Source organism: Paramormyrops kingsleyae, chromosome 24 (genome assembly GCF_048594095.1).
Source record: "Paramormyrops kingsleyae isolate MSU_618 chromosome 24, PKINGS_0.4, whole genome shotgun sequence".
Classification (NCBI taxonomy): Eukaryota; Metazoa; Chordata; class Actinopteri; order Osteoglossiformes; family Mormyridae; genus Paramormyrops; species Paramormyrops kingsleyae.
This window is the reverse complement of record NC_132820.1, coordinates 5638200-5661521: the sequence shown is the minus strand read 5'-3', so window position 1 is coordinate 5661521 and position 23322 is coordinate 5638200. Positions and strand designations below refer to the sequence as shown.

The following is a 23322-nucleotide window of genomic DNA, read 5'->3' as shown; positions in this document are numbered from 1 at the left end:
CCTTGTGGAAGTCTTGGACCTGTGATGCTGCCGCCATGTTGGCCGTCTAGTGCACCGGTGCGAAGGTGTCAAATATGATAAGGGGTTTCAACTGGGATTCCAGTGCTTTGGAGTGCTTGATCATTCAGCTTCACTTTGTTAAGAAAGTCTAAAGACAAAAACAATACAAGACGGTGCAAATCAACGCAGGACAGTGCCAAAACAATACAGGACAGTGCCAGAACAATACAAAACAGTGCAAAACAATACAAAACAGTGCAAAACAATACAGGACAGTGAAAAACAATGCAAATCAGTGCAAAAAAATACTGGACCGTGCCAAAAGAATACAAGCCAGTGCAAAATAATACTAAACAGTGCAAAACAATACTGGACCGTACCAAAATAATACAAAACAGTGCAAAACAATACAAGACAGTGCAAAACAATACAGGACAGTGAAAAACAATGCAAATCAGTGCAAAAAAATACTGGACCGTGCCAAAAGAATACAAGCCAGTGCAAAATAATACTAAACAGTGCAAAACAATACTGGACCGTACCAAAATAATACAAAACAGTGCAAAACAATACAAGACAGTGCAAAACAATACAGGACAGTGAAAAACAATGCAAATCAGTGCAAAAAAATACTGGACCGTGCCAAAAGAATACAAGACAGTGCAAAACAATGCATGACAGTGTAGTGCAAAACAATACTGGACCGTACCAAAATAATACAAAACAGTGCAAAACAATACTGGACCGTACCAAAATAATACAAAACAGTGCAAAACAATACTGGACTGTACCAAAATAATACAAAACAGTGCAAAACAATACAAGACAGTGCAGTGCAAGAGTGCCAAGCTAGACAATTTGCCGTCAATGACTGATAAAGTGCCACATCAGTGCTATAAAGGGCAGGTGCTGTAGATATGACTGCTACAATAAATGTGGATGCTGTAAATTCAGATGGGTTTGGGAAAGAGGCTGTTCTTGAATTTGGCAGTCAGTGTCTTAATGCTGTGAAACCTCCTTGAGGGGGGTGAAGAGTCAATGAAAGGAGGCGGGAAGGGGCAATATGTCAGTACTGGAAGGGAGGTTATGACAGAAGCTGAGATGAGCATCAGCCGGGCAGCTGAGTCGCCCACTTGTTGCGGATTGGCTAAGGATGCGGTGCGGCTCATTCGCTGATGGGTCAGGCTTGGGGATGGGGGAGGGGTGACGGTCAGCCAATCGAGTGGCACTTCTGGCGAGACGCGGAGCCTTGAGTGTCTCAGCTGAGACTAATCAACACAGCAGCGACACGAGAAGCTTCTAGATGATGACAGGGAACGGTGGCAGGAGGGACGCAAGAAAATCAGAGCAAGAGGGACAGTTTGCGAATAATTACCCATTAATTATGTGAACTTTCATGTTTTTTGATTACTATTTTGAAAGGGCTTTTATACTACAATTTTATTAACTCCATCATACTTAGCTCTTATGATGTGTATGCTGTGGTGATTAATTAATTTGTGTTAAAATGTCAGAATTTAAATGCCACCACTGTAGAAAACAGCGAGGCAGTGTGTAGCTTCGAATCTAAGGCCATTTCCGGAAAGTTGCTGGTTTGTATGGCCTGGTTGGGACCTTAATGCCAGAATCAGCTCCAGGGGGGGGGGCTTGATAAATGGGTTACACTGTGCTGGAGAAAAAGATGGAATATATGAAAAAAAATTCTTGTGTGCCCGTACTTAAAAGCATCTTGTGAATTTGACTAAATCCACTTTTAATAAACTGAATTCATTTTTGACAAGGTTGAAATACAAAGTTATGTTTACCGTATTTAACATGGATGTAGCAGTTGCTGTAGAAATGGAAGAGGGATGATGGTCTGTCAGAATAAAATGGTTTCTGGGTGTCCTTGTAGAGAAGGGTTATCATTCACGTAAACCCACAAATTCAAGCGTTTGCGATGCCTACGTTTACACTAGAAAAAAACACCATCCACTGTTATCCAGAAGAGATATCTGTTTATTTGTTTGTTGGTTTGTTTATTTATGCATCTGTTCATTTATATGCCCATTAGTCTTTTGTAGATTGTTATTGTTTGACTTCCTTTTGTTTGTTTACCTAGGGCTCGATTAATCCATTATCTATCCTAGTCAAGCCTAGGTCCCCAGCAGAATTAGAGCGAAAAATGGAATAGTTCGTTAATATAGCAACATCTGAGTCTCCCCTTAAAAGTTAATCTGTGGTTGGTAGCTTTCAACTTTACATTGTTTTGTACAGCTTTCATCTTGCTTCGGCTGGTACAATGTTTGGTCGATAAAGTTTTGCTTCCGCTTCTAATCACCTGACTATGTTTGTGGCAACCTTCCCCGCAGTCTACATCTGTGTTTAGTGTCACACGATCATTTATTGCTTGGCGTTAGCTGTGAGAGGGATTGTGCTCACCTCATTGTAGCTCACAGGGAGCCTATCTGACTGCGATCAACGGTACGTCGGCCTCTCTGCGCTTGAGGGAACATCGGCCTCATCGTGCCTGACTGGGCGGCCCACTTCCCCGCGGCTCTCGCACTCCAAGGAAATCCAGCGGAAGAAAATCCGGTAAACACCAGTGAGCACAAGGGACAGATAATACCCTCAGTACGTATTAGCCTCGAGATTTACTGCATTCTTCTCTCTATTCAAAGACTATTTTCTGTTCATCCATTTTCTTCCAATTTAATCATTTTCCAATCCTGGATCAGACATGGCTTTCCCTTCGCCAGCACCCCCCTCCCCCCAATCATGACGTTCCAAGAAGCGGGGGGCAGATGGCACGCACTCTTTCCATTCGCACCCCCGCCAGCTCTCTTTCTTTTCTCACCCTGCGAGTCGCACAGCGCCAGCTGGAGGAAGGGCACATCTCGCGCTGCCGGCCGCCAAATGCTCGCCATCTTATGGCTCCCGCAGGCGGTCCGAACACGCTAACCGGCTGAGATAACCGGGGCCGACCACCACGTCTTGCTCAGGCCCGATCGCGAATTGCATTACGCTGGCGCCAGATTCTAGGTCGCGGAGGACAGATTACGTAACTCGGGCTATCCGATCTACCTGAGTCTGCAGAAATCGCACATTTCCCGCGTGAACCTCCCAGTACTCCCAGTCCTTCCCTTTGTTTCTAACATCTAAGCCTATTTTAATTTCATGTGGTGGAACTGAAACATTAAGCTTATCTAACAGGAAGTGGAGCGATGCATTATGTTCCATTTGCATAAGTGCATTGGAAAGCTTCTTATCACGTATCCCATCATGCTCTTCTCCCATCATGCTCTTCTCCCATCATGCTCTGCTTTGAGACAGACACACACACACATACAGTACCTTGCAAAAGTCTTAGGCAGTCAAAGAAAATGATGCGTAAATGATCCTCACGTTGGTGTAAAACTATGGTATTATGTCAGCTTAGTCATTTCAAAACCTCTGCTAAAATCATGGGTGGAGTTTGTGGGGTCAGGGGGGGTCTGTGACTCAGATACTTGCATTGACACATAAGGTAAGCAGGATGCTGGCTTTTTTGCCCCTCCCAGTGCAAATATTAAATTCCACCATTTGGCTAAAACCACTCCAGCAGTTGCAACAGCCACCTTATACATCGATGTATTTCTTTGACTTGACCACCAGCAAACACCTAACAGAAACCTCACTGGCTTTTTTTTTTTTTTTTTTTTTAACTAATTCAATTAATTAATCAAGTGAGCTGCCGGGGATATTTAACAAAGACATGGAATGGCTGAGGTGCCCCTGAGGAGAGGTTTGGAGACCGAAGCGATGTTCTTCCAGCCATCCAGAAGGGAATTAGTGACGTTTGGAAGAACAGGAGAAATTCTTATTAGTTTTATTGTGTTATTCTTAATCTGCACATGCTCTAATGTTAAGTAGTGTTTTTGTTCTGAGCAAATATACACTTACTACCCGGGGAAATGGCAGTAAACAGTTCCTTTGTCTGCCTCAGACTTTTGCACAGTACTGTACCTACAGTTGAGAGTGAAGGTTGAGGCACAAGGGTAGGTCAGCTCTGACATTCCGGGAGCATTTCAGGGGGTTAGTGGCACCCGCAAGGGCCCAGCGGACATGTGACCCTTCTGCCAAGACTCAAAACAGTGACCTTCCAGTCACAGGAACAGACGTCAAGCTCCCTGAGCCACACATCGGCCCTGCCGACAAGCCGTACAGTTTTCACTGGGAGATTACGGGTTGAATGGACCTTATATCATGTTGAGTTCAGTGTCAGAAGTTTCCCAGCACATACTGCGGTCTCGGTACTCGGTGAACAAGCCAATCGTGTCCCTGAAGGCTGACTGTATTTTGAAATGGGTCACTGTAAATCTAGGCAATGAATTCAGTGCCAGCAAGCACCAATCAAATTATGCATTCTCCCGACTCTGTCAGCACAAACACTTTAGATAATACAGTCTTCAAAAACTTCTAAATGGAAGTCGCCATGGAAACTATTCGCAGTAATTCTGAAACAAGCTGCCAATGTTATTTTGCCATCCAGCACCATTTATCCAATTCAGGGTGGCAGAGGAGCTGAGGCCACGGCCAGAGAAGCCGGAGGCGGTAGGGAGGCAGCGGGAACTGGAGGTTAGGCTGTCCGAGGGCCCGCGTGTCCGCCAGATCAAAGGGGAGGTGGATGTGAACACGAGGAGAACATGCGATGTCCACAAACAAGCCTTATAAGGGGTTCACAATCAGGTTATTAATTAGGTTGCAACATTTAGTAATTCCTTCATAAACAATTATAAACAACTTATAACTGTTCATTTCTACTAATGAGTTATTAGTTATAAGTGGCGATAGGGAGCCTTATTGTAAAGAGGTACCTATTATAATGATTATTATTAATAATAATATTGGTGAATTGGTGCAAGAGTAGCATCTCCGTTCGCCTGTCGGACCGTACATTTCAGAGTCCTGTTCATTTGATGAGGTCCCTTCTTCTAACGTGACCTACCAACGCCCCCCCCCCAGGCCAGGACAACGAAGGAATGGTAGCTGATATTCATCTCCTTTCATCACGTCGCTCCTGTCATTTCGACTCATACTGACAGACCCAAATCCACTTTGTAGATGTGGACACAGGCTTGTCGTTCGTAAACCCCGCCCCCCCCCCCCCCCCCATAGATCAAAACAAGTTACTGTAGAGGCAGAGCTGTGCGCAAGATTCCCAGTGCTCCCAATAGAATCCCAGTAGACTCCCAATAGCTTTGTCATCTAATAAAGTTTAAATGCTTCTTGTGATTTCGGCTCCTAAACTCAGAGTGAATTCGAGGTGACTAAATTGAAAATAATAACGACATATTAAAATATAACGGTGAGTCACTGCTGATCAAAACTATAATACACGTGCCTGAATTGCTTTAGCAAACAGCCTGAGCAATTCCTAAGTCCCACCACCTACATTATTAATATACAGCATGAATACTTTAGGCTATTGTCCACCATAATTCCAATAAACAATAAAATGTGACTTTAGAGGGTAGGACAGATTGATGTTCTGGGAAGACACCGTTTTCAGAGGTGCACTGATGTTCCAGAAATGATCTAGTTTGGAAATTCGGCTGGGCGACACCCGGTAACCTTTCCGGTTAATAAAACATGGATGGAGTATGTCTGTGGATTGCAGATTGGCAGGAAGTGGATGGAGTGAAACATTACACCAAACGGATCGACCACTCCTTGTGGGATCCATTCAGGAAAATTGTGCCTGGTTCCCAAAGATTATTTGAGGTTGTCCCTATATGCATCAATCTACTATTTCAGGGTGAACAGGGTACATTAATAATAAAACACACATCATGCTGTGAGATATATCTCGATAACACACCCCGGTTCTTTAATAAGGGTCTAGGAGAGGAGGAAAACAGGCTGAAGTGTCAGACTTTACCGAAAGGAACCAGTTTTGTGCTAAATTCAAGAAAACGCTCAGTTTTCCGTTGAAGTTGTATTTCTGCCTCACGCAGGTCTGTGCGCTTCAGCTTATAATTTCCATTATTATGAATATGCAATTAGCGGAAGATAAACTGGAACGTTTTGATGAATGAGCACCCGGGATCATTAGCTGCGTTTTATGGGAGCACAGCGATGTCGAGCCTCAGGACTCTACAGAAGAGTCGCCGTATGCGGGATGCTTTCGAGCCGCTGTGGCTGATCCTCGCTTCCCTGGGGCAACGGCTCAGAACGAGGATGTATTAGGGCACTTACGTCAACATCTAAAACGTTAAGAAGCACCTGCCACAAGCTGAATGGGAACAACAAAGCAAATGTGGAGATAATTGCCGGAATATTCCTCGAATGAGCCTCCGACCTGGATGCACAGCAGAACTGGTGACGACAGAGTAGCTGTTTTACTTTAATCACACCGATACGGGGCTCAGACACGAGAACTGCAGTGTGGAGATGGACTAATGTTCCTCTGAGGATGTGCTGTCACATTAAAAAAAAACCAAAAAAACTGTAGTCTTCCTCATTGCTATATAACGGCCCTGTATTTGGAAAACACAAAAACCAGATTGCAGCTGGTGTTGTTTTCCTCCGCGAGGCGGCCGTCTAGAAAGATGCCTGAGATTATTCTGGTAACACGAAGCACTGTTTGCAAAGGAGAGTTAGCTCAGCTTGGCTGGGGGAGTACGGTGCTTCATTTGTGCTGGAGCCCAGCTCTGGAACCTCTCGCTTAAAGCAGCCTGCGTGTATAATTATGAAATTGATCGTGTTGTAGTATTTTTTGACATACAGTATCGTGCGAAAGTCTTAGGCAGTCAAAGACAATGATCAATGATCTTTATGTCGGTGTAAAACTATGACATTATGTCTATCAAAGTGTGTCAGCTTAGCCAAACCTCTCCTAAAGTCACCCCAGCATTTACAGTAGCCGTACAATACACCCGTGTATTTGACTTCTTTAAATTAATTGCATTAATGAATTAATTTGAGCTGGATGTGAAACATAACAAGCACATGGAATGGCTGAGGTGCCCCTGACGAGAGGTTTGGGAACTGAAGCTGTGTTCATCTAGCCGTCCAACTAGATATCAGTGAATTTTTGGAGAACTTAGTTTTTAATGTTACTCTTTATTTTCAAATGTTCTAATATTAAATTGTTTTTTTGTTCTGAGTACATTTACCCCACTACCCAGAGAAACAGCTTTAAACATTACCTTTAACTGCCTAAGACTTGCACAGTGCTGTATATTCGTTTAAATTAGTGTGTCTGACTTTGGATTTGAAAGCAGAAAATGACTCCGCACACATGCAGAGAAACACACTGTTTGGTCACTGGAATCACCAAAGCCATCAGAACTCAAGCAGAGCGGAAATGAACCAGAAAAACTGACGTCATTGTGGTCTTTATAAACCCTGGCACTGCAGAGCTTACAAATTACGCTCTGGGGGGGGGGGGGAGCACAAGACCTGGCCACATTCATGCTTCATTCACATGGATGCCCCTCACAGAGACTCCCTGAAGGCACCCGCCCTCCCCAATCAGAATTAAAATGAGGAGAAGCTGTGGGAGGGGCAATACTGACAAGCTTAAGCCAGTGTTTCCCAATCCAGTCCTCGGGGACCGGCAGACGGTTCACTTTTGTTTCCTCCCAGCTCCCTGGTAGCAAAAATGTGGACTGTCTAGCAGGGAGCTGGGAGGGAGCAAAAACATGGACTGTCTGTGGATCCCTGAGGACCGGGTTGGGAACCACTGCCTTAAGCAGATCTGTCATTTACGACCTAAGACACGTTTCCCGTACGCGTCATGCATCCGCTGCCAGATTCCCAGCCCGATTCCCTAATGATGGGAGGAATGAGGCTTTGAACATCACAGCTGGTAGGATTATGCCTGTCATCTCCCGCTGGTGTGCCCTGCTTAATCCCCCCCATCATGGGTCTCCAAGCCCCGCGTCTCCACTCAGTACCGTTTTCCATTTTTAGGAAGAGCCTGACGCACTGGAGTGTCTGACGCACTCCGAGCGTGTAGAGGTGTGAAGAACGAGTCAAGCGAGACCCTTTTTGAAGGTGCACTAATCTGGGGGGGTTAGAACGAGCCCCTCCGCATATCCTTGGCTCTGATACTCCATCAGTTGATACTCAGTTGATAGATATATCCCTGTAAGACCTTCTCCTGTTCCTCCGATGACTGTTTACCCTAAAATCCAGACCCCGGGGCCATCTTGGAATGCCATTCTTAGTCTCTAGATCACATAGTGAATTGTTATCTGCTGTAAACAGATGACTGCGACTGCGATAAAAGGCGCTGGGCTGATTCATTGGTCAGATTTATTACCCAAACCTCCCGCAGCATGCCTGTGAACATAGCAGAAGATCACCAAAAAGATTCACCGGACTGCTGTAATGCTGCGTTAGCTGTTTTTCAAATTACATAATTAGATTGGCCTTTAAATTTAAAGCAGTGGTGCTTTTATTGGGAAAGAATCACATTTTGTGGGTGGTTTTATTGTAAGGCATGCTTTGCATCTGTGGGCACACACCCACACACACATACATACACACACCCCCCCCCCCCCCCACACACACACACACACACCCACACGCACACACACACACACACACATGTAGGGTATACATATACATATGAACGCTAATTCATTTCTATGGGAAAAATGCTAACGCTAAACAATGACAATCTTAACCCCTTCAGCCCTAACCATGACCATAAGTAACCAAGCAAAACACGAGAGCTTTTGCATTTTTAGTTTTTTCATTGCAGTCACCAATTTTTATAAAATAGAGTTTTCCCAGGAAACTGGTCCCTATAAGGTAAAAAAAAATTTTTTTGGTCCCCACAAGGTAAGGTATACCTGGACACACACACACATACAGACACACATCCACACACACACTCTCTCCCTCTCTATCTCTCTCCCTCTCTCTCTCCGTCTCTCTCTCTCCAGCTGAGAAATCGCCTGTAATGTGTAACACCTCAAAACCCTGCAAGGTAAATAAATTAAAATTGTTAGGAAACAAGATAATGAAGATAAAGTTACACCCACAAATTTCATCACAGCAAATACCAGCTTAGAGGAATAAATGTCCCCACATTGGCCCAGTTCTTCGACACTCTGCCTGATTTTGGCTTCCTCGAAGATGTACTCTTGCCTCTCCTCCGGAGAGAATTTCTGCTTGCCAGACTCTGCAGAAATAAATTTGTCCATTCGGCAGAAACGCATCTAAAAGAATAGGTACATGTGCAGTGGTGTCCCTGTCAAAAATAACGCAAATAATGCGCTTAGCGAAGGCATGCGGTTGAGGTCGGTGACATGCGCCATTGACTAACTGCCAACTGTCGACGCACGCACCAGCCGAGGTCCCGTTCTTGTAGCCTCGAGCAATGCGCACTGCTTAACCAGAATTGGTTCCAGTGTGTAAAAGAGCCAGGAGAATCGGAAGTCATCATTTCTCGTTTAGCAAATGGATTAAACATGAAATCGCTTGCTATTGCCTTGACAGGCATAAAATGTGGACTATTACTTTCTAAAAAGTTTAATGTGCATCACTTATCAAGGGGAAACAGATCAGCCAAGACTTCTGTATGAGAAAAAAAAATATTTTTTTTCCCTTTATTTATACCTAATGCAAAGCAATGATGCCCTCGCTTATCAATTTGCCAGTACCCAAAGCAGAACAGTAGGTGTGAATAGAGCATATGATTGTGCTACACATTTGAAGAACCTTTTGAAGGATTGGCACCCAAGCTGAACAAGGTTAGGGACGTGTTTCAGGGCAGATCTGTCTGCGGTTTATGATCCCGTCTGGATGGATCACACTCCGATGCTCAGTCTCTCCACTCGAGCCTCTAACAACCTCACTTCCGTATCGCACTCTGCCCCTCGAGAGCGAGTCACGGTGAAGCCACGTTCTAAGAGCCGCAGAATCGTCGGCTCAAAGTGGCCCCGGAAAAAGTTCACCGTCCTGGGAGAGGCGCCCGGTAAATTCCGTAATTGTTCTGAAAAACGGTAGACTGAGCCCCAAATCCCACTTGCTGCGGGGAATCTGAGCCCCTTCACCAAGACGGATTCACCGGTCTCTGCTCCCGGCCCTGGTGGATTAGCCGATTATGGAGAAGCCGTTGACTTCAAATGCAATGGGGGGGGGGGGGGGGTGATCGCAGACTGGCTGTTCCCAGCGGGCATATAATGAACCCACCTCCCGTGGGTTCACTTTGATCCACGACCACCTCTGCCCCGTCACCCTGGGCCGGCCCTGTCCCTATCGATGCCTTCCTCGCTCTTGACGCGGCCATTGGTCTGCATTCAGGAGAGACGACCCCCTCCCACGCCAACGCGTCCAGTCTCCTAGACCTCCCCGCTTTTAAAAAAGCACTTCTGAAAAAGCAGACTTCACATCACCCACAACCCCACGCTCCACAGCTGCAGGCAATTCAATCTGCATGCAGCTTCCAAAATCCTCTCACAAGCACTTTTTTTTTTTTGCCAAAGGAATAGATTAATGCTTCTTCTTTTTCAGTGTGCCGACCCCTCTGCCGTTCTGTGTTTGGTCCCCGCCATCGTTGATACTATCGATAATCATCCCCCTCTACACATGTGTTATAAGCCTTTTGCCTCTTAGTGGAAAAAAAAATAGAGTTAATGACATGCAAATTGGAGAAAGAGGGAGGAATTCTGTCTTAATGTCAAAACAGAAATTAGCGCAGCTTCTATTGTCATAACAAGAATGCGTGTTTTATAAATAACTCAGCGATTCATTTTTAAATTAAACACGCCTAAGCTTAAATCCATCCTTGTGTAAGACCTCCGCTCCATCTCCTTCAGATTACGCGCAGTAGGTGAGCCATGAATCACAGCCAACTGGTTTCTTCATTTTTTTTTTTTAAAAGGTATTAACGTCAAGTAATTTGTGTGCATTTTCTTCAGGGCTTTATAATGCAAAATAAATATTGTTCTGCATTGTTCTTCGTCTTGGATCCTTTTAAAATATCCAGTGCCCCTTGACACACATTCCAGCCCGCTGTCTCATGACTATGAGTTAATTCCTATTAATATTTCTTGAGCGATATGGAGACTAATCGGTACCATCCTGGACATTTTGCTTATTTGTTATGCTTTAGTAACATCTGCTTGGGGGACTGACTTGCATACAAATTAGTCGTAACACAAGGCCACACCCACCAACCTATAAACCTCGACATATATATGCCTATTTACACATCCCATTGAATGAAAAGATTTCTTTTTTCTTATTCCGACATTGATGGTGACCCCTGAGCCAGTAAAATGAAAAGGCCAATGGATGTTGTCAGTTTTACATCAAGCAGATGCTACACAGGAGGAACCGGATAGTAGGTGATGCTCGATGCTTTACTTGGGCTTCCGATTGAAGGATAGTTACTATCAGTAGTGCTCTGCAAACCTCGCCAGCAGAATCAGATCTACCCTGGACTCATACTTGACTCATTCCCTCAACTAGATGAGTCAAAGCTGTCTTCGGGCTGGATGTACCGAGACAGGCTCAGCCCCAGCTGTGTGATGCAAGAAGAATTTTTGGATTCTCAGGAGAGGTTGGGAGTTAGGGTGTTGAGATGTTTTATTTTTTTTTGTTTGTTTGATTTTTGCAAGATATTTTAGCAAAGGATATACGCGGTGAAGCATCACGTTGCTTGCCTTGCTGTTTGCTGAGCTTACGCTTGCCTGACTGTGATTGAATCGATGGGAAAAACAACTCCACCTTAAATAGCCTGGCTAGAAGAAAAATCGTTGATTGGCTGGAATTTAGTCGGCCAGACTTTGTGATTGGCTGGTGGTGTTAGGTGGCTTTGTTCAAGCATAGTCACTTCTGTGTGTGATGAAGAAGACAGAGCCCAGTACCTACAGCCCTAGGGGACTGCTGAATGTTGGGGGCGGGGGGGGTAAAGTATAGAAAAATCCCATGTAGCACACAATTCCCCCATTAGCAGATGTGCAAAGTGTCAGACCTCTGATTGGTTCCCTTTGCAAATAGGCAGAATCAGGTAGGTGATGGAGGTGTGACACGCACACTGCTGTGTCAATTACTTGTGTGGCGGCAGGTTGACCCTGGTCTCCACTGACATTAAATAAATTGAGTTTTTCCAGAACTTCCAGGGGCCTCCCTGGCTACAGCCTCCGCTGCGATATTGCAGATGCCTGTAAAAAAGCCAGCTGCCAAGTTGCTAATGGAAATGCCACGAAATGCACCAGGCCAAACGACAAAAACATGCGCCGTTTGAAGGACCCCGTTGCAGGCCGTCTTTATTATGCCCGTCACGCTGAGAGGTCGGGAGGTTTGAAAAAAAAAAAAAAAGAGTCAGGTGACATGAGTTTGTAGCCTTTACACTGCTGGATAATTATTTTTGGGAAGATGGAAAGGATTTAATTAGAATGCAACAGCAATTACGTTTGGGGAGACAATTAGCGAATAGGAATCGCAAAACGTGAGTGCTGACAACGTGAGTGGAGTCAGGAGATGAAGTGCTATCGTTGTGTTTGATCTGCCCTCCTCTGTCCCCGAGAGTCCGGGGCTTGGAGTTATGGATGGTCACTGCCTCAGCCGTGAGCCCCAGCTGGAGAGCTGTTGAAATGAATGATGGGCGGGAGTTGGAGGAGATACCTCAGAAACAGCTTACATAAGGACCTATATGGCATCACCATCATTGCAGGATTATCTGGCAAGGGAACAAATGCATGTTATGGCCAGTGCTTCAAGGGGGAACAAACAGGTGCCGGTAACTCCCCTCATTATTCAATACCAGGTGCCGGTACTCCCCTGATTATTCAATACCAGGTGCCGGTACTCCCCTGATTATTCAATACCAGGTGCCGGTACTCCCCTGATTATTCAATACCAGGTGCCGGTACTCCCCTCTATATTCAGTACCAGGTGCCGGTACTCCCCTCATTATTCAATATCAGGTGTCGGTACTCCCCTCTATATTCAGTACCAGGTGCCGGTACTCCCCTGATTATTCAGTACCAGGTGCCGGTACTCCCCTGATTATTCAGTACCAGGTGCCGGTACTCCCCTCATTATTCAATATCAGGTGTCGGTACTCCCCTCGTTATTCAGTACCAGGTGCCGGTACTCCCCTGATTATTCAATACCAGGTGCCGGTACTCCCCTCTATATTCAGTACCAGGTGCTGGTACACCCCTCGTCACTCAGTACCAGGTGCCGGTACTCTCCTTGTTACTCAGTCCCAGGTGCTGGTACTCTTCTTGTTACTCAGTACCAGGTGCCGGTACTCCCCTCATTATTCAATATCAGGTGTCGGTACTCCCCTCTATATTCAGTACCAGGTGCCGGTACTCCCCTCTATATTCAGTACCAGGTGCCGGTACTCCCCTCTATATTCAGTACCAGGTGCCGGTACTCCCCTCGTTATTCAGTACCAGGTGCCGGTACTCCCCTGATTATTCAATACCAGGTGCCGGTACTCCCCTCTATATTCAGTACCAGGTGCTGGTACACCCCTCGTCACTCAGTACCAGGTGCCGGTACTCTCCTTGTTACTCAGTCCCAGGTGCTGGTACTCTTCTTGTTACTCAGTACCAGGTGCCGGTACTCCCCTCATTATTCAATATCAGGTGTCGGTACTCCCCTCTATATTCAGTACCAGGTGCCGGTACTCCCCTCTATATTCAGTACCAGGTGCCGGTACTCCCCTCTATATTCAGTACCAGGTGCCGGTACTCCCCTCGTTATTCAGTACCAGGTGCCGGTACTCCCCTGATTATTCAATACCAGGTGCCGGTACTCCCCTCTATATTCAGTACCAGGTGCTGGTACACCCCTCGTCACTCAGTACCAGGTGCCGGTACTCTCCTTGTTACTCAGTCCCAGGTGCTGGTACTCTTCTTGTTACTCAGTACCAGGTGCCGGTACTGCCCAAAACCCAACTGCACCATCCCATGAATCACCGTCATAATATTTTGATAAATTCACATTATTTCCATAATTATTTTAAGTTACATTAAACTTGTGTTGTGATGTGCACAGCCTTTTCAAGGAGCAGGTGCGGTAAGGGGGGAAAGGGGGTTGTGGACCGGCAAATTTTGGTGGGGGTAGGGGGGGGGGGAGTCCACCTTGGTAAATTTTGCGTGAAAATATGTAAATTTTGCATTACCAGAAAAGGCACTGAGACACCCCCAGACCCCCCAGCCCCACACATGCCTGTTATTGCCCATGATACCTTGTTACCCCTTGATTATTGTATGTTTTCATACTCCTCCGGTGAAACAATCTGAAACCACGATGCATGAATGTGTGAGAAGGACGATGCTGATATGATCCCTGTACCACTGACTGTGGAGTCGGGGCAGATTGATGACTGACTGGATGTTCATGCCCCGCCCTGCGGCAAAGGCCCTCAATATGCACAGCAGATGTTAACCTCACATTGTTGTGGGGGGGGGGGGTATTCTACCAAGCAGGATTTCTCAGTTAGCTGGGTTAACTTAAGTTAGAAGCAGGATAATAGCCCCCTGACAAAATGTCACCTTGACCCCCCCTCCCCCCACAACTTACATAAAACATTTTTATGTATTTAAGGGCCCATGTAAAGTCCTACCCCCCTACCCGTCGAATCTGTCAGGGTATCCATGCCCCTCAGATGCCCCTGGCTAGAAGTAATGGTCGTCCAATCAGAGTTTATGTAAGAGGCATTCCTTTTGGACAGTCATGATCATCCAATCAGAGTTTATGTAAGGAGCATTCCGATTGGACAATCATGACTTCTAGCTTAAGTCAACCCAGCTATCTGAGAAATCTCGCTTCATGGAATACCCCCCGAGCCAAAGCAGTGTTTCAAAACACATGGAGTATCCAGGGAAACGGTAACCTTTCGCGTTCGTGCTGTTTGCAGGCAAAGGGATGGAAAACAAAGCCACAGATCGCCGCAAATATGAGCCCAGGCTTTTCATAGTTCCATTGAGGCAGGATGGTAAAAGATGGGCTAAAATGGACGGGGGGGGGACTAATTTTAGCCACGATGCGCAGCCCAGACTTTCTGAAAAGTTCACGGTGCCGTACAGGAAAAGAAACCCGTCCTTATTTAGGATGGCAGTCTTCTTCTGAGGCGTCGCAACTTGGGAAACACTGGGAAAATGGTAGCTGAACTTCACATTAGCGATACCGCGGTGTAGCAGCGGCGGTGAGCAAGGAAGAAAAACGCAGAGAGCTGGGGCAGTGGGGGGCTATCAGTCAAGCAGGCATGGGGGGGTGAGACATAGGTTTAGGTGGCAGCAAGGTGGAGCAGCTGTTTCCTGTCAAGCATCATTAAGTTGTCTTTCTGATTACTGCCAGGAGCACTATTATTATTAAGTGATGCAATGATCCTCCCGTACAGCAGGGGGCAGTGTACATATCCATAGGAGGCAGCCCCGCTATTCGCAGCCGACATCGTCCTACATAGCGTTTTCTGTTTTTCTGGCAGGGGGCTCCATCTTTATGAAAATATTACTTGTCCTTCTGTGTCATTGGGGAGAGCAATGGAAACAGGCCTCTGTGCGTTTATAAGGGTGCGGGACGTGTTGGCTTACGAGATGCCATGAAACTAAGATTCAGGAGCTCAATATGAAAACCACATGTGGCGAAATAAAATAAAATATTGATACTGCGCAAGGGGGACTTTGTAAACAAACAGAGAGGAGGAGAGAGAGAGACTGCAGGAAAAATGGGGGGGGGTTATACTGAAAAACATGGCAATGGGTGAGGCTGACTCAGTTGACTGGGTGAGACCTGAATTAGGGGTTTAAGACCTGAAGGGTTAGATGCTTCTTGGAAATTCATCTCCACTGCTCTGTTGTCATCTGGCTTTCCTTCTTTAATTCTTTCTTTCTGCCTTCCCCCGTTCTCTGTTCCGTGTATTATTCCGTGTAAACGATGTAGTAATGTATTACCAAACACCCATGTCAAGCACCTTGGCGTGACTGTGTTGTGAAAGGCGCTATATAAAAATAAATTGAATTTAGTCTTCAGCCCAGAGATTAGCATTCATTTTTATCAATGTCGGTGTAGCCAGTGTACAAGATGATGATGATGATTATGATGAAGATGATGATAATTATTATTGTTATTATGCTTTATAACAATACGCAATTTGTAAATTAAAAAAAAGATCTGGCAGTCATTAACAAAAAAATTCACAAATAAACAATGAATGAGGGATGACTGAACTTATTTGAAGAATACAAATTATTGCATTCTGAATTTTTAACTTGGACTGTTGAGTAAAACTGCCTTTTGACAAGTACTCAAAATTTCAATCACTAACACATGCAATTACAATAGTGTACATTTAAATTTGGAAATAATGGGAAAATAATGGAAATGGAAGAGAATCCATCATAGAACTTGTGTATTATTCTCATTAAGAAACTCTTAAATAAAACTAAGCATTTTTATTGCATTATTTAATAACCTCTCTTGTTGTGTTATGGGACTTTTCGCCTCTCTCTCACACCAAGCAAAAGGAAATGATGAAATCTATGGCAATAGTATACACACGAACAACAAACAGTCAACGGAAGACGTAAATGTAATGTGAAAAACCAAAGACCAAAGACACGACACAGAGGGGAGATACTGATTGATTTCAGTGAGGTAAAACGACGGTTTTCTAGAGCATTCTGACCTGTATGACATCCAGAGCTCTCGTGAGACGTCACAAGAACCGGGTTCTCCCATAAACATGCGGCCGCATGCTGCCCATACTTCCTCCCTGGCCGATAAGGTGGGTTCCCGGAAATGCGACATTTTCTGAAACGTCCTCTACGGCACTGAAGGGAGCCATAACTGCTGAGAATGAGTCTCCGTAGTTTTCGGATGCATTGTCACCATCCTGCGCTGAGGATTACAAAAGGACTCGTATATTTATGTCTAGAAAGACTAGTCTTGGACCAATAAATTAGTTTTATATGTCATTCCACCAATCAGCTCTCTTTGTATGAATCTGCCACCTCGAGGTGGATGCGGCAGAACCGACTGTGTAAACGCAGTTTTGTGCTGCGCGAAAAGCTTGTGATTTTAGAAGCACAGCCGCTCCCCAGAAACGTTGGAGCTCCCAAAAAACACAGACTCCAGGGGCAGCTTTTCAAGCCGCGTCAGTTCAAAGGAGCGGCTCTGACGGACCGTCAGACTTTTTACAGAAATGGATTTAACATTCCAGAGTTTCACCTCGCCGCTCTTATCACGACCACGCTGTGTATCTGTAAATCACTTTGAGGACGCCTTTAAAAGCAGGGACAACGGGCTCAGTTTGAACTAACCTCCACCTGCACCCACTGTTTCAGTTCTATCATTTTAAGTGTAATTGGCTCTCTGTCTTGATTTCATTAATCTTTGGGGATCTGAATGTGACTTCCATTTACCACCTTTACTAGCGCAAAAAATGTAGAAACCTGCAGTGTTTTTATAGTGTTTTGATGAGCAGTTACTCCTCTGGGTGTCTTCCAGAAATTCCATATTTTTGAAACGACACAGAATTTTACTATGGCTGTTCTTAGCTCGTTAGTCTGTGCTTTTAGCTACACTATAAGATTGTGGACGCCAGCTGGAATAGTACGGGTAATTAATATGAAGTTAATCGGTCCATTGTTGCTGTTATAGCCTCTGATCTTCTGGGAAGGCTTTCCATTAGATGCTGGTGGGATCTGCGCCCTTCAGGTTGGGTATGGATGTTGGGTTCCAGGTCCTGTGAGTCTGGGCGGCCGATCACTTTGCAGCTGAACCTGGTCCCAGACGTTCCCACGATCGCTTCACTTGGGGCAGCGCTAGTAGGGCAGAAATTTGGCAAACTAGCTATGATGGTACCAAGCTGAAAGTCACCCTCGTCTGTAAAACCACCCATTCTGTTGCCAATGTGTGGGTGTAGCTTAACTTACCAGTTCCTCTTTTTAATAGTAGTGATGCCCATATACGTTTGGGCATGTATCCCAGAATCCTTTCAACATTCATAAATCAAATCACTGTGATATGCAGGTCCTAACTGAAACTCTGGCTCACTGTTTACATCAAATAATGGCTGTCAAAAAGGCAGAAATGGGAGAAGCTAGTTCCCCACTTCTCTCATCATTATTAATTAAAACAAAACTACACGGGCATATTCATATATTGAAGCTATGTTTCTGTGGTAAGTGTCCCAAATCCGCTAAATATTTGCAGCATCGTTCACTTCCCGTATAATCAGCGGTCCAAATACTGTCTTAGATCGAAAGGCTGCTTGAGATGGATGCGACATGGGTCGTATTGCCCCGAGGGTCACCGCGTGCCCTGCTGTGGTTTTAATTTGCTACACAATTACAGTATTTAACGGGGTAGTGCTGAAATGGCAGCGATTATAAATGCACATCTAAATTGCACCGTGTGTTTTGTCCGTTTCCAGGTCAGCGTGATCAGGATCAAAATATACGGTGCGCACGGTTCTGGTTTAATGTCAGTGCTTTTTTTGATGGGTAGAGGTGCATTCTGTTAGATAAGTTAAATCAGCTGCCCTTTGCCGGGGCTCTGTGACAGCTCTCATTGAATGTCAGCGGCGCAGATTACAGATGAGATCGCAGGCGTGGTTTAGCCCTCGGCACAGAAAGCTGAAAATGTTGGCGTGCGTTTTAAAGCTGAAATGCTATAGCTCTGTTTGTCAGCGTTTCATACCCATTTGCACGGTAGGGCTAATCAAAGCCAGTATTTTATATCGCATTCTTTATTGCAACTAATCAAAGCGGGGGACCGCAGTCACTGCGCAGCGAACCCTGTTAGGCATGTGGTGAGGGCAGAGGATTAATATAAATGATCATGCCAGCGTGTCTCACTGGGTAAGTTGCTCTGTTGAATTTTAGGCAATAGCGGGACATCAGAGATGTGATACGTGGGCTGTATAATCTGATGGAAAGCTATAACTGAATTATTTTAGCAATATATGATATATATCTCTGGTGATAGGCCTAACAAGCAGTTGCCCTCGTTTAGAGAAAACTGCCCTGTCTTTGGGTAGCTAATTGGTTCATTAAGCAAAAGCTTTGTGACCCTTGTTTTATTTCAGTGCAGATTCCCGTTTTTCCCCCTCCTACTCTCACAACACCTGCTGCTAATTCTTTTTCCAAGATCCTCGAGTACAGAACAGGAAGTTGTGATTTTACAGGTTCCATTCCCTACGGCCTGTGCTTAAGTCGAATCTGTAGGTATGTCGGAATTATAAAAAGTACATGATAATAAAGATTATACAGTAATAATAAAAGTAACTATATACGACCGATGAACTGCTGATGCCGCGCAATGTTGCGTGCGTTCGTTATTATCGGCCATTGAATTTTACCCGAATTTTTAATATAATCTACTTTACCGAAGATGTTCTTCCTCGTCCACTTGACCCACCTGCCAACCACCTGTTGTTGTACAATGGAAATTCAGGACGGGGATACTCAATATGTATCTCACTGGATTACTGGTGCCTTTGAAAAGTGATTCCTGCCCCGGGATGAACTTTAATCCCTCTCAGTCTCTTGTTCTCGCTCACGGATTCTCTGCAAATCGTGCTGCCAGACCCGCGCACCATGTTTCACAGGGAATACGGAATTCCAAGGAGATTTCGAGCAAGTCAGCTTCAGATATTACCTTCATGAGCTTTATTACACCAAACTGTATGAATAATATATTTGAGCTGAAAATGCCAATTAGGATCATAAAGTAAGAACTGCGAGAACTTACCGCAGAACTATATAGTTAGCTAGCTGGGGCGCTTGTGGCCGCAGGGAGTTAATAACGCCGGTAGACTTCCAAAATATATAAAACAGGGTTTTATTAAACATATTGGCTATTTATCCATCCACTTTCAGCTTTGTAATTTGTCTAATAGTTAGTTGGGCTCGAAAAGGTCATTCAAAGTTATAAGGTCTTAAATTCAACACATGCATCAAATGATTTGCCAGTCTGCTGACTTCAGAGGCAAAATGATATATGCTATATACCGACTTAGGTGTTTCGCCAGGAGGCCTGCAAAAAATACAGAAGGAAATCATTTTAATAATTTATTTATGATTACTTACGGCATAAATGCTCCATTTCTGAGATACAATGTCGGCCCGGAGATGGGAGAAGCTTTTCTTGTTTTTTTGTAGCTGTGAGTCAGCCTGGGAGTCATAGACGACTGTGGGCTTTTCTACCAGGGGGTGAGAGAGCCAAACTAGACATTCATTACAGTCTATGGCAAACTGAGCTACGAATTAAAAACCAGTAAATACATTTACTGTTAATTATTATTACACATTGATATGATTAACACAAGCCGCATTTTCAAATGTAACTTTACACTGTAATTTAATTTCATTAGCGGGCTAAGGCTCTGTGCCTGGGATCAGAAGGTTGCTGGTTCGAGCCCCGGCTTTGGTAGAACAGTCACGTCTGTGGGCCCTTAAGCAAGTTCCTTAAGCCCCAGCTCCCTGGGCAGCTGCCCCTTTACTGTGACCCTCGAACTTGGGGCATAACTTAATAGAGGGGTTGACAATCCTATCTGTCAAGGGCCAGTTTGATTGCAAGCGTTTGGGATAACCTATAGGTCAGCTGTTCAAACCCAGGTGTGAGGACTCTTCAGCCAATCAGTCCTCTATTTAGTAATGTAATTAGGGAATTCAGTGAAAAACCACCCCTGACTTAATATGTTCATGTAGTATTTCTATCTGACCAGTAGGGGGTGCAATTGCAGCCCCTGCACCCCTGGAAAAATCTAGGAGTACAAAGCTGAGACAAAAAAAACCTGTTCAGAATGTCCTAAGCACATTGTGCGGCTTCATGGCTGAGATCAATCCGGCAATAATCACCTCTAGGTCCACATAAAGTCGGCAACATTCCTGTTGCCGGGGAGTGGGATGAAGTGGATGAGTACTTACGGAAACACGTGCGCCACATGCACAGAGGTCAATGAGTAAGTTAGAGGAAGGCATGGACTGCGGGGTGATGTGAAGCGATGGGGGGGGGGGCACATGGGAATGCTCAGGAGGAAGCTGCTTCGGATCCTGTTAGCCTGAAAGCACTTTCATGCTCTTATGAATAGACGCCATAATCATTCTCGCTAAGACAGAGTGAATTATGGAAATTAGCGCGGGATGAATTCCGGAACAGTGGGAGTAACGCAGAGCCCTGACTGTGAGGCATGATGACCGCCATTAAACAGGAGCTCCTCTGTGATGCGTGCCCAGCCACACACCCCAGAACCCAGCCGGCCTCATTTAACCTTTCGGTGACCTGTCCCATCTAGTCAGGGGACTTCGAAATGCCTGGATGACACCTCCTTCCCTGGGGACCTGTCAGGCCTGGTGGCCCCGGATACTCAGAAAGACCATGCAGAGCAGTAGCCTGCGTGCAGATCCAACAGACAATGATCTGTGACCACACGTTCCAAGGCATCCTCCCGGCGCCTCTCCTTTTTAATCTCTTCTGGGAAACTCCCATAATTTGCATGGCCCTCAAACTTCATTACGAATAATCGTCGTCAACGGGTCCAGTAGCTTTGTATGTTTGTCTGACATTACCGAAGTTGCCAGATCGTCTACGACACACAACCTAGGCACACAGCCGACACACTGCATACAATTTCCACCCATCTGTCACCGCAACCTGACAACCCCCAACCTACCAACCCCCAGCTGAATGCTGAATGAATTAGCTGGCATCAAAATGTCAGGGTAGGACAGTGTTCCACCAAAAAAACAAACAAACACACCTGCAGATTTAAGCAGAAATGGACTGAACAGGTTCCATTTATATCTGCTAGTCAAACAGTACATCTGTTGTTCAATTATATATAAATGAATCTGGTTAATTGTTTGTTTGCTGGATTGTTTGTTTACTTATTCATTCCCCCTCCCAAAAAACTTCTTAATATATATTTATAAAGATTCGATAATTAGAGTAAAATAACCTGAAACATTTTAGCTAACGTTGTAAGGCTTCCATCCATGATGCATAACCTTTGAACCTGCACATGGTTGCGGAGAACCTGTAGCGCAAGGGGACAAGCCTGGTGGCACTCAGGACGCGATGCTGCCCCGTCGTAAAGCACACGCAGTCACACATTTCAGAAACAGCCGCCCTTTAAGCCGCACATTACTTAGACTGTGAGCGGAAGCCAGACCACACAGAGGACACCTGTGCAGACACAAGGAAGACCTTCAAGCTCCATCAATTCCGCACCGAAGGCTGTATTCAAACACAAAGACCCAACACGGTGACGTTTATACAGCCGGACCCAGATTACAAACAAGTTCTGTTCCCTAAGTCTGTCTTTAAGTCGAATTTGTAGTTAAGTCGAAAAAAGAATAATACAGTACATAATAATAATAAATATTATTATTATTATTATTATTATTAAACAGCAATAATAACGCGACACGTGGTACTGTACTGTACGTCAAGCCAGCAAACTGCCGTAGCCACACATTTTCACGAGCATCACTAAGTAGTGCGTGTGTTCGTTATTACGAACAATTGTATTTTTTTTTTTATATAATAGGCTTTATGGCAGTGCGTTCGTAAATACGAGTCGTCCGTAAGCCGGACGTTCTTAACCAGGGGACTGTACGTCAATCCTGTCTCCAGGAGTAATGATAGACAAATGATTCTTTACGAAATAACAGCCTATTCAGAAGGTGTGGGTGTTAGCAGAGGACCTTTCTGGATATATTTGCTAGAAGTACACTTATACAGGGACAATCGATGGCCTGAAGTCCTGCCTTGATGCAGAGCGAGCTAAAGGTCAGTGATAGTTAGGATTTGGTTTGATAAATTAGCAGCTTACGGTGGTTTACGGCGTTCAGCTTCAGCTGGCTGCATCGGTGGAGCCACCTCCGTTACGAAAGACGCGGAATCCACGTGGAGCCGCTGAGTGCCGCACGGCGTCACCGGATGGCGTTTTGACGAACCCCATGCCGCGCGATAGAGGTTGTACTCCAAGAATTTGCTTTACAAAACCAGGGGCTAGAAAAGCTTCTAACAACTGCTAAAAAAAATACCGAATACCATATTCCGTGAAATGAATTTCATAGTAAAGCATAAAAATAAAGTTAAATGTTAACAGTAATGTAGCTTGTATGTGTATCGCTCTTAGTAAAGTAGTACTATTAGTAACTAGTAGTATTAGAATGTTCTGCAGGGCCATGCACAGAAGGTGGAATCATTTTGAAAATATGTATTTAATAAGTGCCAATTTCATACCTGTTGGGTTTGAGTGGTGGCTGTTCTGAAGTTTTATTTTTCAGCAAGATTATTTTTCAGCGTCAGTCTTTTAAAAATATAAAGGCAAGACATTTCATTTAAGGACTGATTCTGAAAGATAAATAC

At 44.9% G+C, this 23322-nt stretch overlaps 1 protein-coding gene across 1 annotated transcript in view; it reads left to right on the top strand.

Moving 5' to 3' along the window:
• Positions 1-23322, top strand: part of kctd16b (potassium channel tetramerization domain containing 16b) — a 39958-nt gene that overhangs the window by 15782 nt on the left and 854 nt on the right. The window lies entirely within an intron of this gene.